Here is a 25,393-nt window from a genome sequence, read left to right as displayed (position 1 = left end):
ACTGCTTTTGAGCTCTATCATGTAAAGATCCAATTTGGCCATAAAATACTTATAAAAATTTATGGAAGAAATTTGACTGAATGAGTCTGGTGGATAATTTAGAAACTTGAGTATCTCAGGCACTTTGCTGAATTTATACCTCAATATTTCTCTGAAGTGGTAGCATTGCCCCATCTTTGTGATGCCATTCACTAAGTGATGGCCTCAGGATCTTCTCCAGAGGATGGATTTTTGTTGTTCCTTTGTCTAACAGCTAGAGAGTATGGAATAACCACGGCTGTCCGAAGTGTTGGGCAGCCTTTGTTGTCCACCATAAGAAATCATAGCAGGATCTTGTCTTTTAAATGGTAACAGTCACCTCAGGAACTCAATATCATCTGTGTCTGAATACACACAACTGAGGTACTCAGTTACAAGCTTTTAAAATTAAACATATGTTAAGCCTTCCAAACAATTGAAAGTAACACATTATAGATTTCGTCCATTTTCTCCTTTCTTCCTGAGTCTGTCTTTGTGAACTCCAAATACCTCGTAGATTCTTGAAAACTTTCAGGAACAATTAAGGGTAAGTGTCAATCCTTTTTTATTTTTTTTTCTTGTGACTTTCTGTGTAAATTCAACAACTAAAAAGTTTTTCTTTTTTCAGGTATGTGTTAGATGATAAAATTCAAGTTTGGAAATGTCAATAGCTCACTCAAGTTTATGCAAACGTTTGCTCATGGGAGGTGTTGGCTTGCAATTCCTCAGTATTCAGTATGATTTCCTGCTGCCTACCAGTGGATACTGGTGCAGTCCTAACTGCAGGACTACACTGTTACAATAATTGTAAACAACACATACATGAAAATTATTTTTAGAACAGCAACTGTCCTTTTCAATGTAAACATACTTTTTTTTCTGCCATAGTGGCAATTTTAATGTGGGCAAGCAGCATTCCATTGGATTTTCTCAAATTACACAGAGAAGGTTTCCCTTGCCCTTCCTACCCCAAGTATGCCTGTTTACTTCTAAGTAAAAATAAGTTGATTCATATGAAAGGTACTAAATTTTTTTAAAAGAAGTTTGTTTGTTTTGTTTTGTTTGTTGTTCTTTGACTATACTGTTTAGCTGGAGAACTACTTCTGTTTACATACTTTCAAAGTCATTTAATTATTTTTTTTTACCAGGTAGTATTTAGGTAATGCTATATGAAAGAATGTCTTGTGTTTTGGATGTCAGAGATAACTAGTATTGTATTGGCAGAGTTCAGAAGGTAGTGGTTTGGGTCTTGCACTTGTTCTGTCACTGCAGCAAGGTTTTTAGGCAGTTGCTTAACTGCAAAAACATGAAGAACCCCCTGAATTGCATGGAATACAAATACATTTATAAATGAACTTTAAGGAAGCAGTTGTCTCATGTAATTCTTTCAACATATGTACAGAGTAGAAGTCCGTTTGTTCTGAAGAAAACACTGTTCTTGTTTGTTGAGGATAAAGAGGAAAAAAATCGGAGCTCTGAAATGAGGAGGTACACCTGTACAGAAAAGCAAGGCATGTGATAGTAAATAAGTAAGAATGTCAGTTATGCCATTATATTAATATTTTATGTCACTCCTTTGTTTTCTTACTGTCCTCTCTTTTTAGTCTCTCAAAACAGGAATATTTCTGAAATCACTAATTCAGTGTATGGATATATCCATCGTGCTCTTTGTAAGACCTTTTCATTTGAAGACCTTTTGTAAGACCTGTTCATTTAAAGAAAACAAAATAGGCTTCTAAATCATTTAGCTGCATCTGAAAATTTTAGTTCACTTTCTTAAAGGGTTAACTTTAGAAAAATACTAACTTATTCCTGTAATTAATCTGTATTATTAGGAGAATTGTTTGCTTTGAAAGGACATTCAGAGATGGGTTCCACAGAAAGTCACTGTCACCAGTATCTGTTTTACTTCTCATTCTTAGAACCTGTTCAGTTTTGTGGTAAGGTGTCTGAGTGTCTGGGTATACAGAGCATATGACACAACTCTCTTTTCAACAAATGCTGTTACGGAAGTACCTTTTCCCTGCCCTTAAAAAAACAAGGATTTGAGATACTGCAGTCTAACCACATCAAGAACATCAAACTATGCCAGTAAACTTCTGATAAGTCATTGGTACCAGTTCCATTTTTCTTTAGAAACCCCGGTGTTCTCCACATACTTAACAATGCTCCTTCTAACAATTGCCTAAATATTTTTGACATTTAGATTTCAAATATAATCTTCTGATCTGGATACACAAGCGTGGGGTTCTTTAACAATATGTGTGGATGACATTTTTCAATAATCTTTTTACTTAGGTACATTTCATAATTCTTTCAGCACATTGTCTTACTTATACAGTCCATGATACTTGGCTGTTCTCTGTGTTCAGGTTCACTCAACAACATATAAAAAATTTCCTTTTTTTACTTTTTTTGGACACTGAAGAAGTATAGCATTGTTCTGCCAGCTATTTCTAAATAAGAAAATATTTGTATGCATATTTGTGGTATGATAATATATCTTATGATTTAGAACCTGAAATTGAGCTATGAAGAGGCAGAAACCTCTTCCTAAATGAACCAGATGGTGCTTGATAGAAATTAATCAGGTAGACTTTTAAAATTCCTTGGAAGGAAGAAGTTCTGTAAGTGCAAATAATAAAACTAATGCTGAAGAAAATTGAAACTAATAAAGCTTTTATAAGAGTTTTCTCCATTATTCCTATATCTAGAGCACTTCAATGGCAGAATGGGAATTAGCTATTTAGTACTTTGTCTTCCAATAGAAATGGAAAAAAAAAAGTTTAAAAATAGTTAGATATCAAAACATGCAGATAGAAACAGATACCATAAAATTACCTAAATTCTATTGAAACTACCTGAATATGTTTCAAATACATGGCATGAAAGCCTGGCTACTTTCTTCCATCTTAAAACCAAAAATCATCATCAATTTTTAATCTGGATTTTTTTTTTTAATCTTTCCAAATACATTGAAAATTTTTCAGCAGGTAAATTGTTCTGTTATTTCCTAACTTTTGAGTATTTAATTTTGTATGTATTATATATAATATCTATATATCTTATGGAAACAAATCCAGCTTATAACCAATGAAAGTGAATGTCAAAAGAGATGTGTCTGTGTCTGTCATGTCCCTTCATCTTCTTTTGTGTTAGTGTTTATTTTCTCATGTCATTGATTTCAAATTATTTAATGTCTTGCTGAAGCATGAGCCATTGAAAGTTTCAGGATATGGCATGTTGCAAAAGGAAAAATGTATGTTGTGTATCTACTGGATTGGGCAATGGGTAAAGAAAGAGCTATGGACGGTCACTGTTTCAGGTAAAATGCTAAAATTGATGGTAAAATGTCCAGTAACCTAAGTGGTTTTCTATCTGCTATATATGTGCATGTTCATTGTAGATATCAAAAAGGCAGACCAAGAGCTAATCACATATTTCTCTAGTCACATAAGACATGCAGAAGCTAAGTCAAAATATGGGTTTAAAAAATCAAAAGACAAAACAAGGTTTAGCACTTACAATAACAGTAATATTGTATGAAGAGCCAGTTCCAAATCCAGGCCTCCTCCTAACAGTTCAGTCATTACTTGTCATGCTTAAAAGTCGTATATAGGAAATGGTAAAGTAGGGGACATTTGGCTCATAGTTACAATGTGGTATTTACTGATAATTCAGTTGAATCAACATATATAAATCCTGTTGCTAACTAAATGATGATTTCTCATCTGCTGTTCAATATGGAGATAGCTAATCTAATGTGAATAGATAATTGTCTGGCAAGGGCTTGTGAATACATGTACCATTGTCTTGCTGTCTCTATGTTCAAGGTAAAGACATGCAATTAGATATAAGGGGACAATGAGAACACTCACAGACATGCATTGAAAAACAGAATGTATGACCTAAAGAGAGACTTTTTGCACTGTCTTTTGTGGATAATACAATGATCTCAACTAAAGAAGGTGTCTTTTGAATTATCAGACCACCCAGATTTGCTATTGAGATAGAAAATATGTTTATAGAAAGATTTTAAGTGTGCTGTTCACTAATTCTTTTACTACCTAAAAATGTATTTTTATATGTCCTTGTTTTTCCCTGCCAATCACATAATCAGCTAGTCCCTATTTCTTTTCTTGTGGGGCTAAGCTGGCTTCCTCATTTTTGCAGTTCATCAATACAAAACTGATTTGAAGCTGAGCTGTATAATAATAAGCCTTTCAGCAGCCAGGCTTGACACTTGCCTTGTAATTAAGGCCTTGATGGTTGTGTTGATGGCAAATGAAAGAAAATGGCTTTGTTCTCAATTCCAGAGGCTTGATTGCTGGTTCTCGTTCTCACCTGAATTCGACCCATTCTGCATTGTGCACATGATTGCTGGAGTGTGAGTAATTGCAGTGCTGGCAGATGACATTTTCATGAAGCACACTCTGCACTGCTCCAGAGGGAATTTACAGAATTTATAGCTGGAGAAGCTCATCAAACATGGATTTAGGAAATGCCTATGTGAAAAGTGGAAGCCCACGACCAAATATCAGAGCTTTTCTTTTGACATTTGCTTTTACATAAAGGACTGTTTGCAACCTGTCTTACCTTTATAGTAGCAGCCTATTCATGACTAGATTTTGTGATTAAGTGAAGTTACTGAAGTTTGTTAATGCAACTTTTTACATGTTTTCTTGTAATTTTTTGTTTGCTTGGGAAAGTAGATGGAAAATGGTTTTCTCATTTCCATTCATATTTTTACATTTCCTTAACCTTTCAACTATTTAAAAATTTTCAGATGTCTCATGATATTTATTGACAACAATGTGTGCTTGGTTTTTATTTAAATTCTCTTATTTTCTCAACCTTTTTGCATTACAACATATTTTGTTTATTTTAAATGAAAATGAATGTACATTTTAAATAGTCACAAAGACTTCCACAATGGAAATATACTCTGTCATTTATAAATCAGTTCTTTAGAAAGAAAACACTAGTGACTTTTATATTGACAAGTTCACAAATTTCAATGAAGGGTGTTTTGTGTGTTGTAAATAAGAATTTCATACTGAAATTTTGTATCATAGGTAACATATGCCATGATATGCATAATCTTTTCTTCCCTCTGCATTAGTACTTTTGCTTTTTCCTCTCCATCTGACAGTCTTTGTGCCTGTCTCCTATTCATCATGTTAGTTTCTGAGTCCCTGGTGCTTCTCCTTGCTCTTGTAACAAAATCACGCTGGGACAGATATCTGTAGGTTGTTGCTGTGCTTGTACTTCCCCCAGAACCTGAACCAACACAGACATTTTTGGACTCCTGTTGACATTTTTCAGTCACAGCTGCTTGGGCTGTCACTGACTTTGCATCTGAAGATGCATGGCTGCTGTGATTCAGACGTACTGTTACACTGCTCTCTGCCTGGCAAGCCAAACTATCTGCATTTGGGTTTTAATATTTCTTGAGGCTTCTCCGTGGAAAGTTGAGAGCCTTTCCTCCTTGCAGTTGGTATTAACTGAAAGTCCTGAGCAATTGAACGATTGAAGGTTGCAGGTTTTTTAATTAGGTTTATTGATTAACCTCTAGGAAATTTGGTGAGAAGTTGTTTGAATTTCTGCAATAAATGTTTGATCCAGAGTAGTGCTGATTATTTAAAATGCACAGAAGAAAAAAATCTGAGGTCTAAGCTGATGATGTTAAACTGCCAGTTGTTTTAGGGCCTAACTTATCCTCATTTCGGTACTAGAGCTCTATATCAACACTAATAAATGGCAACAAGAGGATAATCAATCTGAACTGTTGACAGTTGTTTTAATTTATGCTATACTCTTCAAGTTGTTGTGTAGCACAAGGGGAGATTTCCTAAGTGTCTTACATAAATCCATGGATGTTATGCTGCTGTCGCTCAGTAAAAATTGGGTTTTCTTGTAGTCTTGAATGGGAACAAGATGAAACCTGTTGTAAGTACATCTTGGTTTTAGTCATATGTAAGAGATTTCCTAATATACTTTTAGTACAAGTGTTAAATTCTACTCCTAATCTCAAGTGTTCCTTAGGAAATCACTTAAAACATTCAGGTTCAGAACCTCTAAAATTCTTGGACATTTAAATCTTTTGAGAATTTAGATTTCAGAGAGTCACTTCTTGTCCTTTGAAGCCATGCAAATAATCAAGGTTTGAGGCTCAAGAACTGGAGACAGAAGTCTGTAGTTCATTGTTGCAGCTCAGTTATTACTGGAAAGCTGAGGTGCAGTGAGATACCTGAGCCCTGGCTGATACTCCTCTTGCTGGACTGTTAGGGACCTGTGCCCATTATGGCAGCCTTTTGAGGTGCAGCTCTGCTCTCAGTTTCTTCCTCTTGCAACAATCCCACTCTTCTGTTGGGATTTGAATGGCAACCCAGCCGCAAGAGGGGAATCTACTGTTACATTTCACAGTGCCTGTAACAAAACAACCCACACCTGACTAGGACTTTCAGTAGAAAAAAGGCAGGTTGTCAGCCTCCATGTCCTTAGTCAGGACCTGGACTTAGAAAATTATTTCCTATGTGGGAATGAGACCTGGATCAAAGAACATGGTGAGAAAACCCTGGAGATTTTTAACTATTTTTCAAATCTGTCGCAAAACAATGAACTCTGGAGAAAGGAATGAAAACAACAGTCAGTGGACTAGAACAGTGAAATATGTCAGTGAACAGCTTTGAAACTTGTTGAATAAAAAAAAAAAGCTGCCTGATACCATTACCTTAATTATGGTGATGGTCTGGGACATACTGGGGACAGTGATCAAATGTTACATTATGCAGACTGATTTTGGATAATACTGGCAATCTAACACAGCAGTTGTAGTAGTAAGAATCACCTTAATGGTTTAATGTAGAAGTTAAAATATTGCAAGTCATGGAAAATATTCAAATGATACTCCTGTGGCCTTCTTGCCACTGCCTCTGAACTTCAAAAGCTTCAGCTTATTTTAATAAATCTTTTTCTTACCCCATTTTAACTTTCACTTTTTACACACATATCTCATTATCCTTCTCAACAAGACTGTTAATAAGAGCTGATTTCGTTTTTGGTAACACCCATCTATGCTTTTCTGCCATATTTTCCTCCAGCTTCTCCCATTTGCCTCAGTGACCCATCCCTAAGACATCTTGTTCTCTTTCCTCCATCTCTCCTTCTGGCTTGTCTCTTTGCTTTGCTTTGTGTCTTTTTCTTGGCAACACAAATGCGGTCTTCAGCCTCTCATCACTGACTTAATTTCTCCTTCACACCTAGGGAAGAGAGGGTCTGCATCTCATGCTTTATTTTCAGATTCATCATGAGATGACCTTTTGGCATGTGACTGTGGCTCACTCATGGCTCAGCCCATTGCATGAGACCATTGACTATTTTAAAATATTTTTCTTTCTCACTGTCTCTTTCTATGAGTCTTGAACAATATTACTGTAAAGGGAAGAGTTTCTGACCTGATCTGCATCTTCTGTGCCCGTTGCAAAAGCCGTAATTTCTCTGGCACCACACAGTGTGTTACATTATCTGCTCCTGTTTTATGATTTTCCAGCCAGCACAATCATTAACAGTTGCTTGGTTCCACTAAGAAACCTGAAGTTCTTGGACAATACAATGAGTGTGAGAAGTTCTGTAATTCAGGGGAGGTGTTAAAAGGGCAGAAGTTTCCTCCTTCCATTTATAAATGTTAGGATTCCTGTGTTTTTTGTTGCTTTTTCTTTTAAGGTAGCACCTCTATTTGTTATGCCCTTAAAAATCTTTCTGCATCTAAATAGAACTTAAGCTTGTCTATGTTGCAATATCTGTAAATCCATAAGTTATTAATTCAACACCTAGTTAGTCAAGCATTTTTGCTTTCTCTTTTGATACAAATTTATCAGTACAGGGGTAAAACATGCTGTAATGTATTAGATAATGAATTCTAAACATATCTCATTAATGATATAGTTTTTGTATCTTTGGGGACAAGTTGTACACCTCTTGGTGTAACTGCATCTGCAGATTACTCTTCCATTCATGAATGCTTTACATTCACTCTACTGAAATGCTAGTACAGCTCTTTGATATGCAGTTCCCACTGTAGCTGATACATCAGCCCACCTTAGTTTTTTACTTTTGACACTATCAGAAGTTAGTCTGGTGTAGGATGCCCTATGAATATCCCGTGACCCATTTGAGGTCTCCTATACCAGCATCAGAGGACGCCAAGACTTTGTCCTCTTAGTGCATATGTTCATAAGCATATTTTGATTCCTGACTATTTGCTATTGTAGGTTTTGTGTTGTGTTTATGTTCTGTAACTATTGCCTTGTCTGTCTCCAGTGAACTGTGGGATACCCCAATTTGCATCTGAGGCACTGCTTTAAGTAGTGATACCAGTTATTGTTCTCTTACCTGACAGAACTAGTGAATGCAAGGAGGAAAGAAGAGAGGGTTTCTGAGCTGAGATCATCTGAGAAATAGTCTGAAACCATAAACTACTTTAAAAGGAGAGCATAATAGACATGGGTACAATTGACTTTAAATGCATTTTGGGATTAATTTAGTGCTCTAATCTGTTCACAGATAATTTGCAAAGAAAGCCGGTCAGTAGGACCATATTAATTTTTCTCCTCTATTTTCCAATTGTTTGTGCAGACAAATGGCAGCCTTACAGTTATCCTGTCTGTTTACACTTAAAAACATGTGAATAATCATGTATAGTTTTAGTTTTTGATTAGTCAGTATTTGTAACAACAAAATAATGGAAGGGCCATGAATAACTAGTAGTAAATATTATTTTTCGTTTTGGGATGTATCATCCTGTAAGTATGATCCTAAATATAGACCAGTTTATACACATTACTTAGACTTCTCTTTTTTGTTAAATGTCACTCAATTATTTGCATTTCAGGTAAATCTTGGTGAGTACTCCACAAAGCAACAGTAAGTTTTATTCACAACAGTACTTTCTGTGATGTAAATCATTGCAACTGAGTGTACATAATGGTAATTTTCAAGTCCAGAATGGTATTTTAGCTTGTATGATGTGCTACAAAAATGCTGAAAAGTACATTTCTTGTTTATCTGCTACTAAAATCAGTGTAACACTAGCACAGATTTTCTTTTGGATTTAATTCAGTTACACATAGTTTATCTCTTGGTTCTGAGAATTGTAATATTAAGTATCTTCATATAAATTACTATTTTAAAGAGGAATCAGTTGAGATACATCAGTCTGAACTGGCCAAAGGACATAAGAACTTGCAGCTTCCAAGGGACAGCTGTTGGGGTGACAGGGTATGACAACATTAAAGCAGATCTCAGTGTGATGTATGAAAATACCACTGCTCAATGAAGCTTTTTTGATATGGCAGAATAGGAGTAAGGCTTCTGTGTGCCCTTCCTCCTTGCCTATGTGTAAGTAGATAGGTGGCTGGAAGAAAAAGATAAGTAGCTATATACCTATCTGTCTCTCTCTAATATATCTGCATCTTTGCTCATTACGCTTAAAAAGATATGTCAATTTTTTTTAAACATGGCTCAGGTACAACGCTGGACCTTTTAATTCACCACCAGACTGAGACACTGGAAATAGATCCAATGTACAAATACAGTTTTCTGGACCAGGCTCTATCTCTTTCATTTTGGTGTACTGAAAAGGCTAATTCTGTACTTCTTTATGTTACAGTATTGCACTTTTACTTTATTGTTCAAAACATAATCTTGCTACCAAGTGATTTCAGTTAAGGATTAAAGAAGAGAGAATAAAAATTTAACTTGTGACAAGAGATGGCAGAACTAGGCCTTATTCCACAGAAGAGTCCGTAGATGCTTGGCACTTTCACCTGTAGTCATTAGGTAGATCTGACCTTGGTGCACAGTCGGCTGTGTAAACAGCCTTGCTCAAAACGTGCCACGTGATGCTTTGCTGCATTCACTGGTAATAGAACTCTTCTCCAATTGTCAGTGTAGGAGGGTATAACTAAATCTGCTAATAACTCTTGCTGTATATAGTTCATAGTTTGCAGTGTGTAGGTCTATAATCTCTAGGTTAATATTATTCATTTTACACTTCCATTTTTTTTTTTTAATCGTTGGCAAGTTGTTTTGATTACTTGCCCCCTGATTTTCTTCTGCTCTGGCTCTCTGGGTAACACTGTTTAGAGGAGATGTATCTGCACACCCAGCAGTTGACCTTGGAAATGCCTCCAAATCAACAGCTTTTAGTGTAGTAGCCTTTCTCCTAACATTATTTGTTTTGTAGTAGGGTTTTAAGGTGCAGGGTAAAGGAAAACATTCTGACTCACCTAGTCCTGTTTGCCATCCTCCTACTTAAGGCAATTTTCAGATTCCATATTGTCCTGGAGGTGGACACACTCTTCACTTTGCAAGAGCCTGTAACAGTGCAAACACTTAGTGTTTTCATCATCTTCATTACCTTCTGTAGTCAGGAGAGCCCCCTGTTTTTTCACTCAGGTATCAGTGCACTGTTTCACACTTTCTCCAGTGGGCCTCAGTCAGGAGACAACTGTTTATCTACCCTGTGAGGGATGCATGCAGCTTTTCCAAAAGGTCTCCTCAGTGCCAGTTTTGTATTTTCCTCATTAGTGTTAAATCCGTATTTGGCAGCAGCTGATTCTTTGAACCGTTCATCCTACCTAAGCTACATGTCACATAAGAAAACATGGCATCCAGTATTAACAGGGATGCTCATCAACTGCTTTTGATGATGGTATTCATAAATTTTCCAAGAGCACTAAATGTCAGCTTTGGGTGTCTTCTTCCTTGAATAAGGGCACTCATGCTCCTATGTTTTTATACCAGATCGCTTTTTCTTAATCATCCTTTTTTTTTTTTTTTTTTTTTTTTTTAATAGATAGAGTTTTATAAGATTAGGAAACATTTCTTTCAAAGCAAGGTTGGCACTAAGACTGTCTGTTGGTAGATCTACATGAAAATTAATGTAAAATCTCACAAGTGCTTATACTTTGTAGTTCTAAGTGTGTTGTTGGTGGAAGAAGGTAATGCACTAAATGGTAATGATAGGGAAAGCATTTTTTCACCTTAAATTCTTTGTTTTCACAGATGATTTACAACTTCTTATTCTGATTGAAAAAAATACTTTATTTGCTATTCACCTAATGTTTTTAATTTAAATTTTTGTAGTTATATTTCTTGACCTTTGACCTAATGTTTGTTCTAGATGTTGGGTTATGGTTTTATTTCCACTGAAAGTGAGACAGATGTCTGTCTGATGTCAGCAGGAGTGGGACTAGGCCCCATGTTTTTTTATTTATACATTATTCTGAATAATCAGAAGCATGACTTTCGTGCCTGTAAAATCAGGTAAACTGTTACTTGTGCAAATCTGTTGATAATCACTAATAACCTCATATATCCTCATATGAGATAACATATTTAAATAATTTTTAAAGCCCTATTAAAGTATTGGAAATAGTTGTAGTAATCTCATTTTGCCTGAAAAAAACCACTAAAGCAAATTATTGCCAGAAGTAATTCAAGTCACCACCGCTGTTGAAATACACTAGAGGAAGTACACAACCTGTTAAAAGCAGGCAGTATTGCATGAGAGACACTTCCTTGTGATTTTATTTTAGTGGTTCAGGTTTTTTTTCTGTACATTCAGGGATAATAAGAACTGGGGGCACTTCATGACCTTTCTGGGAATTGCTGGTTCTCAGCATCAGTCAGAATGTAACCTTTTTGTGAAATTTTCTTGTCTGCTACTAAAGTATCCACTGCTTATAAGGATAAAGGATCCATTCCAGGTGTTTTTGCCATTCACTTGCAAAGTGCATCGCTTAGGGCATCTGAGAGCCCATGACATTTAATCTGTCTTTTAAATGTGCTTTGCTTAGGTGCTAAACAGTAAGGAGAATCTATACTTCAGCCTCTTACAAGTACCTTATTTCTACTTCTACAAGGGTAACGATGTTTTTTGGTTCCTGAAACAAAGCATTATCATTAGTAGTGTAAGAATGGATAACTGTGGGGGCTTTATTTTTTGGTATTCTCAGTGGCAAGCAAGTCGTCTATGACTGTGTGCTCATTTGCCAAGCATTTGGTATTAAGGCAGGTCTCTAAATAGGTATTCTCCATGTAGAGATTTATATATGCAAAACAGTATTCCCCAAAAACACGTGACTGCTATTGGATATCAGGTCTTTGGCTTTGAAGTAGAAGGTCAAGAGCACATAGTGGAAGCCAGCATTGTCAGAGCCCAAGGTTTGTCTTGACGTATTTCAAAAACCAGTTCATTTTCAGATCTGTTATTTCTCATTGTTTCCAAGAATTAAAAGTCGTAGGTAGACCTCAACAAGGTGGCATGGGGGGACGACTGGAAAAACGCTCACCCATTACTCTGATCTTTGGACGTGTCTTAAGTTGAGCAGCGCGGACATGGAGGGCGCAGGCGGTGCTTGTCGCTGCCGCAGCCATCGGCGGCCGCTGTCCGTGGTGCCGCAGCCCGGCCCCGCGGCGCCGTTCCCGCGTGGGCCACCGCAAGGCACCCTCCAACGCTGCCGGAGGAGGGGAATCCATGGAGCCTTGCACAGTTTTTCTAGGACCTTTCTTCTGTAGATAATGATTTCTTACCTGAAGTTGTGTGTATAATTGAAGTTACACAGCGTGTTACAGCCTCTTCCTCCTTAAGAATAAATCTACCTATCCTTATGTAGGAAAAGTTTTGTTCTAAGGTCAGAGGCACAATAAGGTCACCATAAAAATGCATGCAGAACCGTATATAACATGCTTCTTTTTAACCAGGAAATTTTTGGTATGAATGGTTTATATATATTTCCTAAGATTAATTTACTCCCTCAGAATAAAAAAAAACCAAAAAAACAACTAACTAGAAACCAAGACATTTGAACTCTCATGAAAAGTTATTTGGTTTATGCATAATTTTATTTTAGCCAGTTGAATTATGCGTGTGAGAAATTAATATTGAAACTCGGTCTTTCAATTATAAAAGAATTTTATGAGAGAAATGATGATTCTTCTGTTTAAAGGCTCTGTTCCTGTGTATGATTTCGGAAATTTTCACATAAATTCACACATTATTTTGAAGATTAAAAGACACTCTCTTTGTTTTTATAGAATTGTAAAAAAATAAGTAATAGTAATTGCATGTAAATATGTCGTGTATTTACATGAAAAGTTTGTTTAATAGAAAATAATACCGTTTTCCAATCTTACAGAATATTTCCTTGCCTGAAAAGTAGCAAATAAGGAACTGAGTACAGTATCTTTTAGAGGATTTATGGTAATGCTGGTGAATTTAGCTGAGCATAAACAGCATGGTGAGCCCCTCAGGGTCTCTTCATTTTCCTGACACACTCCACTGCTGCCCCATTAACACTTTGTCTGTTATTGCCATCTCAGTTTAATGAGTATCTTTGAATTTGAAGTTCTTCACAAGAAACAATAGCTAAAATAACTGATGCACCTACTGTAGCTTTCAATAGTGTATTTTACTCCCTTTGTATTATTTTTTTAATAAAAAGTACATGTGTATTCTTCAGCAGTATAGTTGCATCATGACATTTTCTTTAATTACAATAGATGCTAATCACAGCACTGAGCAATGACTACAGATATGATGCTGTCTCTGTCTGTAGAAGGTAAATGCATGCTGAATAGCTGCTAAAGAAAGCTTTTCCTTAGTTGAAAATTCATCTGGTTAATACTGACTCTTTAATGTGAAGAAGGAATAGTTCTGCTGGAGACTTTGTGCTATCAAGGCAAAATATTTCTTCTAAGAAATCATAAGACAGAATGACTAGTTGCTGTTTTCTGCTATCTGTATTAATCCAGCTAACTGATGTAAAAGGTCAGTATGTGTCTCATTAGATTGGATTCTTAAAACTGAGTTTATCACATTCCTCAGTATACATAAATGAACTATCTTAAATTATTAAACAATAAGCCATATTATCAGATGAGGGCTCAACCTGAATTAAAGCCAGAATAATGTTGCACTGGGATGCATTATAGGATCTAAGAACAATTCTAATTTTGCATTGACTGTTAACTGATCAGCAAAAGCGCTCTAAATCACCTTACATATTCAGTAGATCTGGGAAGTCTTTGGAGGGCCAAATTAAAAATCTGAATAATTGAGTAAATTTCTATTCGAGAAGATTGAGGCAATCAGTTGGATATTGAAGCATGTGTTTGTATTAAATGCCTTCATTGAAAGCATATTTTTAAAATCTAAAATAACATGTGAGTGATCTTCTGTGTCCTGGTAAGCTTGCTATCCTTCATTAAAGGCTTTTTTTGTTTGTTTGTTTTTATTTTTTAGAAAATGAGTCTGGAAGAAAATTGGTGAATCCAATCCAGAGGACGTACAAGCACTCTGACAGGCTCAGAGAGCAGAGTCTGTACCAAAGAGCAATTACCCCACCAAACGATTTCAGGTACAATTGACCTAAATATAGCACCCTCTTGAGATTATTGACAAGAGTTCATTTCCTGTAGTGCTTTTCCCATTTGCTACCCCTGGTAACCACAGTGATCATATCTGCCTGGTGCTGCATGACTTCTGGGATGCAGTTAAGAATTCTGCTGTGCATTATCTTTAAACAGACAGTTCATGCTAAAAGAGTCATTTGCAGTTAAATTAGATGATGCATATATTATTCTTGCTGCTGAAGTTACAAAGAACAGGAATGAGTGCCTGAATCCTTTTGGACCTTTATGCACTAGAATTCTTTTTACTGTGAAATCAAAAAGGTAGCGCTAATTAATTGTAAATAAATAGGAAATTTTATTTCATTAAACAGTAACAGTAGAGTCAGATGTGCAGGATGGATAGGTTGGAAAACTTGCTATTTCTTTCACTCTACATATATTTGTTCATAAAGTGTGACTTTCCCTATCGTCATCCTACTATCTCCAGGAAATCAGAGTAGTTCTTATATGCTGGCATGAAAAAAAAATGAGTGTATAAATTGAGTGTGTAAGTGTACAAAATGAAGTGGATGAAGTGAATTCAGAGGCTCGTAATGATAAAATCCATTTTAATATTGAGGAATGCATTTTTCTTAAGCATTGCTTGCAAACTTGTTAAAAATGCTGGATATATTTGCATTGCATGTATATGGAATATCGAGAAAATAGATGGCACTCCCTTGGTGTTCATCACAGGGATTTTTTCTTGAATCATTTTTTTTCTGCTGAAATTTTATTTGGAAAATCTATACATTGCCCAGTAATTCAGAAGGCTGGTATCAGATTCCATGCTGAGCAGCTGTTGGGGGACATCACAGACCTTTATGAGCTAATATCACAGGACACAACTGTGCTATGATTTTCCTGCATATCCTCTATGTTTTCCAAAAAGAACACCAGAATACTTTTATTTTTTTAGTAGAGTAAATTCTGCTAATAATCATAGGTCCCACTCTTCAAAGGAAACTCAAGAAGTTCAGTTGAAACCTGAATAATTTATAAGATAGAGACATATATACATTATATTGGTCTACTCACTTGGTTCCTTTGATGTTGATGGACAGTAGTTATAAATGTAGTTAAACTCAGAAATTCTGTACTAAAATAAGATAAAGGATGAATCAGTTAATTGCATGAAACAGTAATTAACTTATTATAGGGAAAATTTGGATTAGATATAGAAGAAAATTTACCTCTGATTTATGTTTTGCCAATGTACTTCAAGGAGTTGATGAGACACAGTATGTCACAGTGGAAAGGAGTAGTAATTTGAAATGGAAGTGTAAGAAGAAAGTAGTAAAAGAATATGTGAAGGTGGGATGAGAACATGCAAGGCATGAATGAATGGATTCTCAACTCAGGTTGAGCTCATAGAACTATTTGTGCTGTAGTTGGGATCATGAGGAATCTGTGTAGTGCTTTCTGGTGGGTTGCTAAAGAAAATAGTTTTGAAGTTTGAGATGTGAGGGAATGTACATGAGGAATTTAAATGGATTCCTGAAAGGATCTTTCTGTTGTAGAGTCTTCTACAGAACAAGACAATTAAGGAACATGAGCTTAGGAGTGAAAAAATAAATCAGTCCTGCCCCAACACAAAGAGTGAGAAAACTCATAAGAAGTTACCAGCAGTGCCAGAGTCTAAATTGAAATATTTGCCTTCTTACATTTGGTATTTTGCAAACAGAATTTCTCATATTGACTCTTGCAGTGCTGAAAGGGCCTAATCTTAAAACTTGGTGATGTGATTTTTCCCATTTTCTTTTCGTTGTTTTCTTTTAGATAAAATGTATCTAAAGCTTGATTTTTTTTATCTGCAGAGATTATCAGGGACACACATTTTGTTAATGACTGTCTGGACATTCCAGAGACCTGACATGGCTGACATACAAACAGCTGTACATACTGTAGATGATCAAGTCAGTTTGAAATTTATAAACTAATTCTAGAAAAGCCCATGTAAACTCACTTTTCTGTGCGAATGGTCTTTATGAAGATTGCTCTCTTCAGCTGATAACACATAGAAACATCATTCTGGGCCTTATATTCAGCTTCATCTTGTAGTAAATTACATACACAATGAAAGGTGCAGCATCTTGAGCATTTTTATTATAGTTACTTTACATCTTGAAGGGATGTTCTGGTCCTTTACAGGATGCAGACCTGTAGAGGACGGTATCACAGATTGGGGATTTTATACTTGCTTCTATATTCAGTTTGCCTTGTGGTAGTAAAAAAACATAGTAAAGCAACCTTAATTAGGCAATGTAGGAATATCTGGTATGCAACATTTTTCTTAGCCAGCTTTATGTTATTTCGGCTTGTTCTATGGTACCTCAGGGAATGAGAAAAGTCTGGCCCATTAATTAGAGAATTAGCTTAAAGTTGGGAAAGATGAGTTCAGGTTTTGCCTGAATTTTCTCCAAGACACAAATTTTCTCCAAGACACTTAGCTAAGTATTGACCAAGATTCAGCAAGACCTAAGGATCAGGGATTGTGGCCATACTTCCTCTGCTGTTGAGGCAGAATCATGTGTTCTTCCTTGTTTCTGGCATCTTAGTTACCCCTCTTAAATAATTGAGTAGTCAGAAATCCTCACTCCCATCATTATCTGAAGTTAGTTCTGTATACTTCTCTGCCATACTCGTTTTATGTGAGGATATTGATGGAATGGCAGGGATGCACAAAGCAAAGTAATGCCTGATGTTAGTTCAGGTGGAATATTACAAAGATAATGTCATGGTGACGAGTTCATGTTAGCTCTTGGTAGTGTAAGTCTTCCTAGTACAACCTTCTGAAAAAGCAAAATTCATCAATCAAAGTGTCACATGTTGCTAAATTTGCAGTTTATAAATTGTCACTATAAATGTAAGTAGTAGGAATCATCACATAAAATTGTACTTCTTTTTCTTTGTCTCTTTCCAGACTGAAATGGTTTCAAAAGTGAGGCAGTAAGGTCTTTAAATTGCGGTTTCTAGGCAGCATCTCTGCTCCTGTGAGCAGGCATGGCTGTTTTATTGCATGGCCCAGCACACTGTGATTGATCATGGGCTGCTGCTGATGCTAGCACGCCAAAGAGAACACGTGACATTAAGGTAAAAATGCCGGGGCAGGGGCATATCACCAGTAAGAATTAGAAAAAAAATATTCTTGTGTTTTACTGGATACATAGCTCAGCCTGCCAGAATATCTAATCCCTAAATCATCCTGAAAATTGGTTGGGTTATAAAATCAAATTAAACCCCCTAAGAAAGATCATTGTCTCTCTTCACTGCACTCACAGCTATGTGTATAAATTTCAATCCCAGATCAAGGGGAATACACCACATAAGTAAAAATGTTTTTAAGAGAAATCTGATGATGATAGAGCTGATTGGTTTTGTAGCAAACATTTAGAAGTATTGGACTAATGTGATTAGAAGAGGTAAAAAATAATTTTGCTAGACAATTACATCTTCTTAATGTTGAACCCCTTCTTTTCTCCTATTTTAACATTTTCTGAAGAAGGGTTATCATGTAGCTTTATTTTGATTAGTTTCTAGTTACTGTTTTTTAGCTTTGTTATGTCATCTTAAATGATTCATTTGTCCTTAGGAATACGAGGTACTAATTTTTGGTGGGCAGAAGAAATCTTAGCACCCATAGGCAGATTTTGCCTTCTTCCACTGCAGATGAATGACTATGTATAGCTCTAACTGAAGTATTCCTTTTCAAGCCAAGGAAGACGGAAGACTAATTTGAAAGCCAAGTGAAGTTCAGAGAAAGACTTCGTTGATCAAGTAGGGTTTGGGTCATGGTTTAGTTAGGTCAGAACTATGCTTCTTTTACAGTAGAAATAAAGCTTTTCTTAACAAGTCTACATACAAAAAAAGGCCTTTCACATACTGAGACAGAAGAGATGCCGAAGTGCATTTGTATTGCACTTCATTCATCTTCGGTGCGCTGAAGAATGTCAAGGAAAGGAATGTGATAAAAACTATAAAGATTCTTATGCAGTAAGTAGCTAAAGCCAAGAAAAGGTATATGTTTCCTAGCCAATCAAAGCTAGGAAGAAACTGTTTTAAAAAGAGGTTTTAAAAATGTGGCGGTGGGACAAAGCTATGAGCAGATTCTTCTAAGTTCAGCAGTCCTTTCTGTATACAAATACAAATACAGTTTTTGACTCTGTATTAATGTTATTGCAAACAACATTTAAAGAAAGCAGTGCATTCTCTTCTGAATACATTTTTGGGAAGGTGTAGAGGGAGTAGATACTAGCATTTCATGATCACCTTGCACATTTCCCGAGGGAGTCGCTCCCCTGTGGTTTGGGAGAGACCAGTCTGTGCTGCTCAGCAGCTCTCAGTAGTATTGTCCCCACATGACCTTGTGGATGGATTTCTATTTCAAAATCATACAGAATTTAAATATTGCTGAAAATAGCATTCACTCCTGTTTTACTCCTTTCATAGCTTCTGGGGTGAAATTTATCTGTCCTAATGTAATGTCTTTTCTATCGAAATTATCTTTGGCTAGGCTGCCTTTACAGTCAATGGAGAGAAATAGACACTTTTAGGGCATGATTCATCTCCTTGGAAGGTAGACATCTAAGTAGGTCAGATGAATCAGACTGTACAATAGCACATTCCTTACTAGAGAGAATAAAGGAAACCTAGGGATCAGCTTAGATGTTGATGCATATATTGCAAATATCTGAAGTTAAGTGAAATGAACTTTATGTCTATAGGAACTAAGTCAGAGTTCAGAGTCAAGAGGAAAAAAATCCTACTCTTCAGGAAGAATGCTTTTCTTCAGAACTTGTGGTTTCACTGCACTGGGGTGCATGTTCATAGTCATAGCCATGAGGTGATAAATTAAAAAAAAATTATTACACCCCTCCTTCTCCTAACTTAATTTTAAGGTGTGATGATTGAGTAGACTAAATTTTTTGAATAGGTAATTTGTATACGCATATCACCAGTGATTCCACTGGTTCCACAGTGGCATAATTTTTTTGCTAGTCTCTGCTAATAATCTGTATGTACGTGGTTTTGCCATGGTTTTGGTTAGTTCTTGTGGGCCATTTCAGCACCAGATACTTTTTTCTCATTCAGAAATCTCTTCAAGGAGAAAGAGAAGCTATGCATTTAATTTAGGGTAGTAGACTAATTTAAATTGTTCCTCCATTATAATCATAACTGTTTGTGCCAGAGTTTCACCAAATGCCCCAGTAGATGAGGTTGTTAGTGCAAATATACCTGAAAGTCTCCACAGTGAATATTTTCAAGTGCTAACAAATGAGTTTTGCTGAAAGGATCTTCACTTCATTTTGGTTGTGTTTGCTTGATGTATCAACCATGATCAATAAAATGGAATATACAAGAATAAACATTATTTATTATATATTTAAAATACAAAATCAACAAATAAAGAGTCACCTAAACACCAATGAAGCTTTTTCATATGCTGCTCTTCTCCCATTGTTTGCAAAACTCCAGATCCAAGCAAACCTGCAAGACTTTTGTCAGATGCATACCCAGGAGTAGCACAAGGATGACAGCCTGGAGTAAGCAGATTGCTAGTGAGGCGAGCAGGTGCCAAAACATGCTGTTTCATGACCCACTGTAAAGATGCCAAAAATAATCTCAAATGTACTTCAGTATATAAAAACAAAAACCCCTCAGGCTTCAGAAATAGAGTACGTAGAACTGTCTGAGATTAAGCAAGAAACTTAAGAGTAGAAGACCAGTGTTCTAATTTTTGCCTTGAAACAGATCAGCTGTGTTCAGGTAGTGAGGCACTTTGGCCAAAACCTGTATTTTGCTACTTAAATAGGTGGCATGGTTTTCAAAAGGAAGTGGGAGCAGAATTACAATGTATTCCACAGATAAAAACATGAAATTAAGTTGAATCACAAGAAAATATTGACTAAATATCTACCTTGTTTCCTGTGTCTTTCAGGGTCATAGTATTTAGCTGTCCTCATTTATGGTAATTTCAAATGCGTAAACAAAAATAAAAATTTCTTTCTAAGTTCAAGTGTTCTAAAATCACTTAATCTTCAAGTGGAAGTGTTGTAAAATTACTTTATGTAAAGTCACTATATCGCTGACCAGGTTGCTCAGAGTAGTGATGGGTGCCCCATCCCTGGAGATGTTCAAGGCCAGGTTGGATGAGGCTCTGAGTAACCTGGTCTGGTGGGTGGCAACCCTGCCTATGGCACGGGGTTTGGAATGAAATGATCTTTAAGGTGCTTTCCAAGCCAAGTCTTCCTAGGAATCTATGACCTTACTGTTAAAGGTACAAGTAGACTCATAGCTATGGAACATGCTTGTTTGATCAACCTGAAAACTATTTGCTATAGATCAAATAAGATCCAAATTAAGCTATTTCATTTAACTTTAAAGACTGCAATACCAGGACTGTGCTAAATGAACTTGAACTTGCAAAATGCTGTGTGAAATTGTGAGAGGCATTGAAATAGTCAATACTCTCTGCTTGGTATGTAGAATAAGATCAGTGCAATAGAATATATATCTGGTATTGATATGGAGTCAGGGGTGAAAAGAATCTAAAAAAGCAGCTGAGAAATTTTATTTGCATTTTAAATATTGTATTTAATTTTGAAATCCTTCTGGTACTGTAGACCTTTCCATATCTGCTGTTGATTGTATACTGTGTCAGATATCTAAAAGTTTCTAAAAGGTAAGGGATAGTAATTATCATTGAATCAGTGTATTCTGGTTTGATAGCAACCCACAAGGATCATGGAAGTCCAATTCCTGGTCCTGCGCAGGACCATCCCAAGAGTCACACCATGTGCCTGAGAGCATTATCCAAATTCTTGAACTCTCTCAGGCTTGGGTGCTGTGACCACTTCTCTGGGGAGCCTGTTCCAGTGCTTGTTTCAGTGTTCCAGAACCTTTTGAGAATATCCAACCTAAACCTCCCCTGTCACAGCTCCATGCCATTCCCTTGAGTCCTGTTACTGGTGACCAAAGAGAAGAGGTTGTTTCCTGCCCCTCTTCTCCCTGTCCTGAGGGAACAACGAGGTCTAGAGCTGAGACAGAGGAGTTATGATCACAGTAGTTTGACAATTAGGACAGGAATGATGATTGCTGTAATTTGTAGACACCCAAAGAAGTGCCCATGTGCTAAAATTTTCAGGGTGAAAAACTGTTTTGATGGTAACAAGCACTTTGTCTTAAAATTTGTTTATGAATGCAAAGCTAAGGAATCTAAAATCTAAGAGGTAAGGTATATTAAATGACACAGGAGTGGCAGGAACTTAACCTTCTGAGGTTTATAAATGTGTACAGTATATGTTCTGAAGTACCCACTGAGCTGGCTCTGTGTTCTTTATATAAGAGATTAGAAAAGTGAAATCTTCTATGCGGTCTGTCTATTCATCATCAAGACACATAACTTAGCTCTGGTAAGCCAGGCAGTACACACAGAAACAAAACCAGGAAGCATCTTTAAACTGAGGTTCTACCTTAAATAATATGTATAAATAATACATTAAATATGTAGCTATATATTATGAATGTGATATGTCATATTGATGCCTGAGATAGCCGCCTAAAAACACAGACTAGACAAGAATAAGGGAATAAAGGTAGGTATTTATTTGAAGGGCCTTCAAGGTACACCCTGGGAGTTAAAAGGCTGCACCCAAGATGGACCCTGAGCCATGAGTTCTTCACACTTGTATAAGTTTGGTCCATTTGCATGTCAGGATTAATTCTCCAATTACAGCCCCAGCTAATGATGTAACTATCCCAAGTTTATCCCCCTTCTTAAGGTGTTAGTTTACACATTTTGGGCCTAGGACAATCTGGGTGTCCTTGGAGAGCAAGCTTGGAGAGGCTTGTTATGTCTAACTAGCATGAGAGAACAGTAGTTAACAGGCTACAAGAAGCTTCAGAAATTACACTAGGCAGTACAGGATTTGAAAAACATAAAAGTAAAAACCTAAGGCATCAGTATCTTTGAGTGCAAGAGAAAGTAAAGAATGAACTCATACTACAAAATATGATCTTTGATTAAATATGCTGGTGTAAGAGACACAGTCATTCTTAGAGGACAGAATATTTCAAATGAAAGCCACTTAATTGATCAGATAGATATACAGATACATCTATATCTACCCATATGTACACAAGGAGCCTGTGGTTTTGACAAAAAGAAGGTTACATCCATATGAAAAAATGGAGGCAAGGGTTTGATTTGGCTTACACTTGTATGTGGTTGAGCAAGACTGATAAAAATAGCTATGTGTTGGCTCCACATCTCGAAGTTAATGGAAGTTGAATGTACTCTTCTTGTGAGAATCATTCATAAATTTTTTCATGAATTCATGTACTTTAATTAATTTGAGAATGGTAGGCTGCAGGAACTACTGTGCTGTAGCATATTACATAGAAGATGGTCTCTAACCTGCCTCTTCTGCCATTTATGATGCTAAAGGAAGTTTTTGGCTAAAATCCAAACTTTCTGTAGAAAATAGGAATAATTGGTAATGAAATAGTCACGCCTATATTCCAGTTGTTCTAACTCATTCCAGCATTGCATTTCAAATAGTTGAAAGTAAATTCTGTTTTGAACTGGGTGAATAAAATACAGATGGCTAATATATGTCCTTTAATCAGATCTCAGCAGGATCTTCAGTTATTTCATATTGTGTGTGTAAAATCTACATTAAGGAGTCCAAACACTCTAAAGCCAATGCACCAGAATTAACTTTGTTAAGGCAAGTTAATTTAATCTCCCCCATGCATATGTATTGTGAAGACTTCTTTAATTACATGATCACATATTGTTTTTTCTTACAAAATCTTTTCCTCATCCCGTTCACAGACTATAAGATAGTCACTTAATGAGCAGCTGTTCCATATTTTGTTTCCATGACATTGTTCAGAGTCCTTAAATATTCTGTTGTAAACAAGGTGGCCTCACACCTTGTTTACAACAGAATATTTAAGCCCTGCTCTGGAGACATAGTTAGTAATTACTATTAATTTCCTTTTGGGATTTTCCTAGGATCACTATAGTGCCTAAGTGATGAGAAAACATTAAATTAGCATTGCTGTAGGCCTCTGAGATTGGAAGACAGTATGATTTCCACTTTATGGCTGGGGAACCATGACCCAGAATATTGTGTTTAAAAGGTGCCACTAATCTACAGGACCATCCTGAGCTGCTGAGGTCCAAAAGCCTTGACTCATTACTGTCACATGGAAGTTTTCCAGCTCAGGTCTTCCAGTCTCCATCTATGTCTCTGAACATTTATCTCTTCTGCAAATTCAAATGCCTCATCTTAGTGAATCACGTGGAAAATGAAGAGTATACTTTCAGTGACCACCTGTGGAAAAGCTGGTTTGAATTACTGTAATGGAAATTTTATGTCAAGAAAAGATAGAATCCTGCTTTCTAGACTGACATCCAATTACTTTAACTATTCTTGTTCTTGTTGTAGTCCTGTCCCATTTTTTAGTGCATTTTTTCAAAATTCTTTACCAGATGAACCATCTTCAGTACACAGTTCTGATTCATCCTTGCAGCAAGGCCGTCTTGTGCACTGCATAAGGCAGGTGTGTTCTGGAAATGATAGGTGTGAGTCATGCCATTAGTCTCCATGCCCATTCACAAGATGAGGGAAAATTTGGTTGTATAGGCAACCTGGCACTTTTGGCACCTTTGTTCTGGATCTGGTCATGTTAAAAACCTTATTTTGAAAATGTGTCTGTGTGAGAAAGAGAGACAGAAATAGAGAGACAGAGGGAAAGATAATGAGTACTCACTTAGCATTTAAAACTAGAAACTTCAGAGAATGTCTCAACCCCTGTCTGAATTCTGAGATGGTTGGAACCTTAAAATTCTCCACATCATGTTGTACCATTTTTTTTATTAAACAAGTTGCATGGAATAATATTCTGCAAAAAGCTACTGCTGAAGAAGTAAGATGTGAGATACCTATTTTCACTACCATCAGACTACACAGATATTTACTGATGGCATAGAAATCATGAGAAACTGAAATTTGATTTCCAGAAGACCCATAAGACGTTTTTAGTCATTATTGATTCTCTGCTCAGTTCTCAGTGACCTTTCCTACCCCTCTTCACTATCTGTTAAAACTCTAAGTATAATCCAGTTCTGTGTCCTAAGGACAACAGTTCTATTTATCACTGCCCCACTGGCTTCTTGTTCCATGTTCTTTTTTTTTACCATAAGCATAGTCTAAGTACTTGTTCTTTATGTCCTGTCCTGAGTACCTTCATACAGTCTGTATGTCTTCACCCCTCATTCCTCCAGGGCTGTATCCCCAGGCTTGTGTACATATTTCTCATTCCCACTGGCTCTCCAGCCAGAACTCCATTGTCAAGCTGTGTTTTCAGTTTCTGTGCCTCCAACCATCTATCACTTGTTTCTTTGCACTCCTGTTCCAAATACTGCTATGAAATGTTGGCTCTTCCCCTGTTTTTCCTGTCTGCTGCTTCATTTTCCTTTGTGCAGTAGGGAACTGATAGAACTCTCTTCACATTTGTAAATGCCATTGTAAATTTGAGAGCAGAGCCTCTGCTCACTCTAGGACAACCTTGCATGAGCTTCATTTCTTTGCTCAAAATTTGGACTTAAATCTAAGTATAGGAGACAGAAGCAATGCACCCATGACTGATACTCAAGACCTGATGCTACTCCAGGCAAACCTTTCTATTCCTGTTGGATCCATATCATGTCTGCTTCTACTTAGGCATTTCTGCGGTTTTTTTCTCCATTGCTGGTCATACTTTATCTGATCATCAGTCTTGAATACAGATAGTTTCTGCTAGATGAAACCAGACTTTTGGGATGTTGCATGGGTACAACCCCAGAATTCAGCCTATTCAGAAATTAAACCTACTGGTTATTTGAGTTACGGATGCCCCTCTCAACACA

The sequence above is a fragment of the Aphelocoma coerulescens genome, chromosome 3, assembly GCF_041296385.1.
Source record: "Aphelocoma coerulescens isolate FSJ_1873_10779 chromosome 3, UR_Acoe_1.0, whole genome shotgun sequence".
Lineage (NCBI taxonomy): Eukaryota > Metazoa > Chordata > Aves > Passeriformes > Corvidae > Aphelocoma > Aphelocoma coerulescens.
This window is presented reverse-complemented; position numbering follows the sequence as displayed.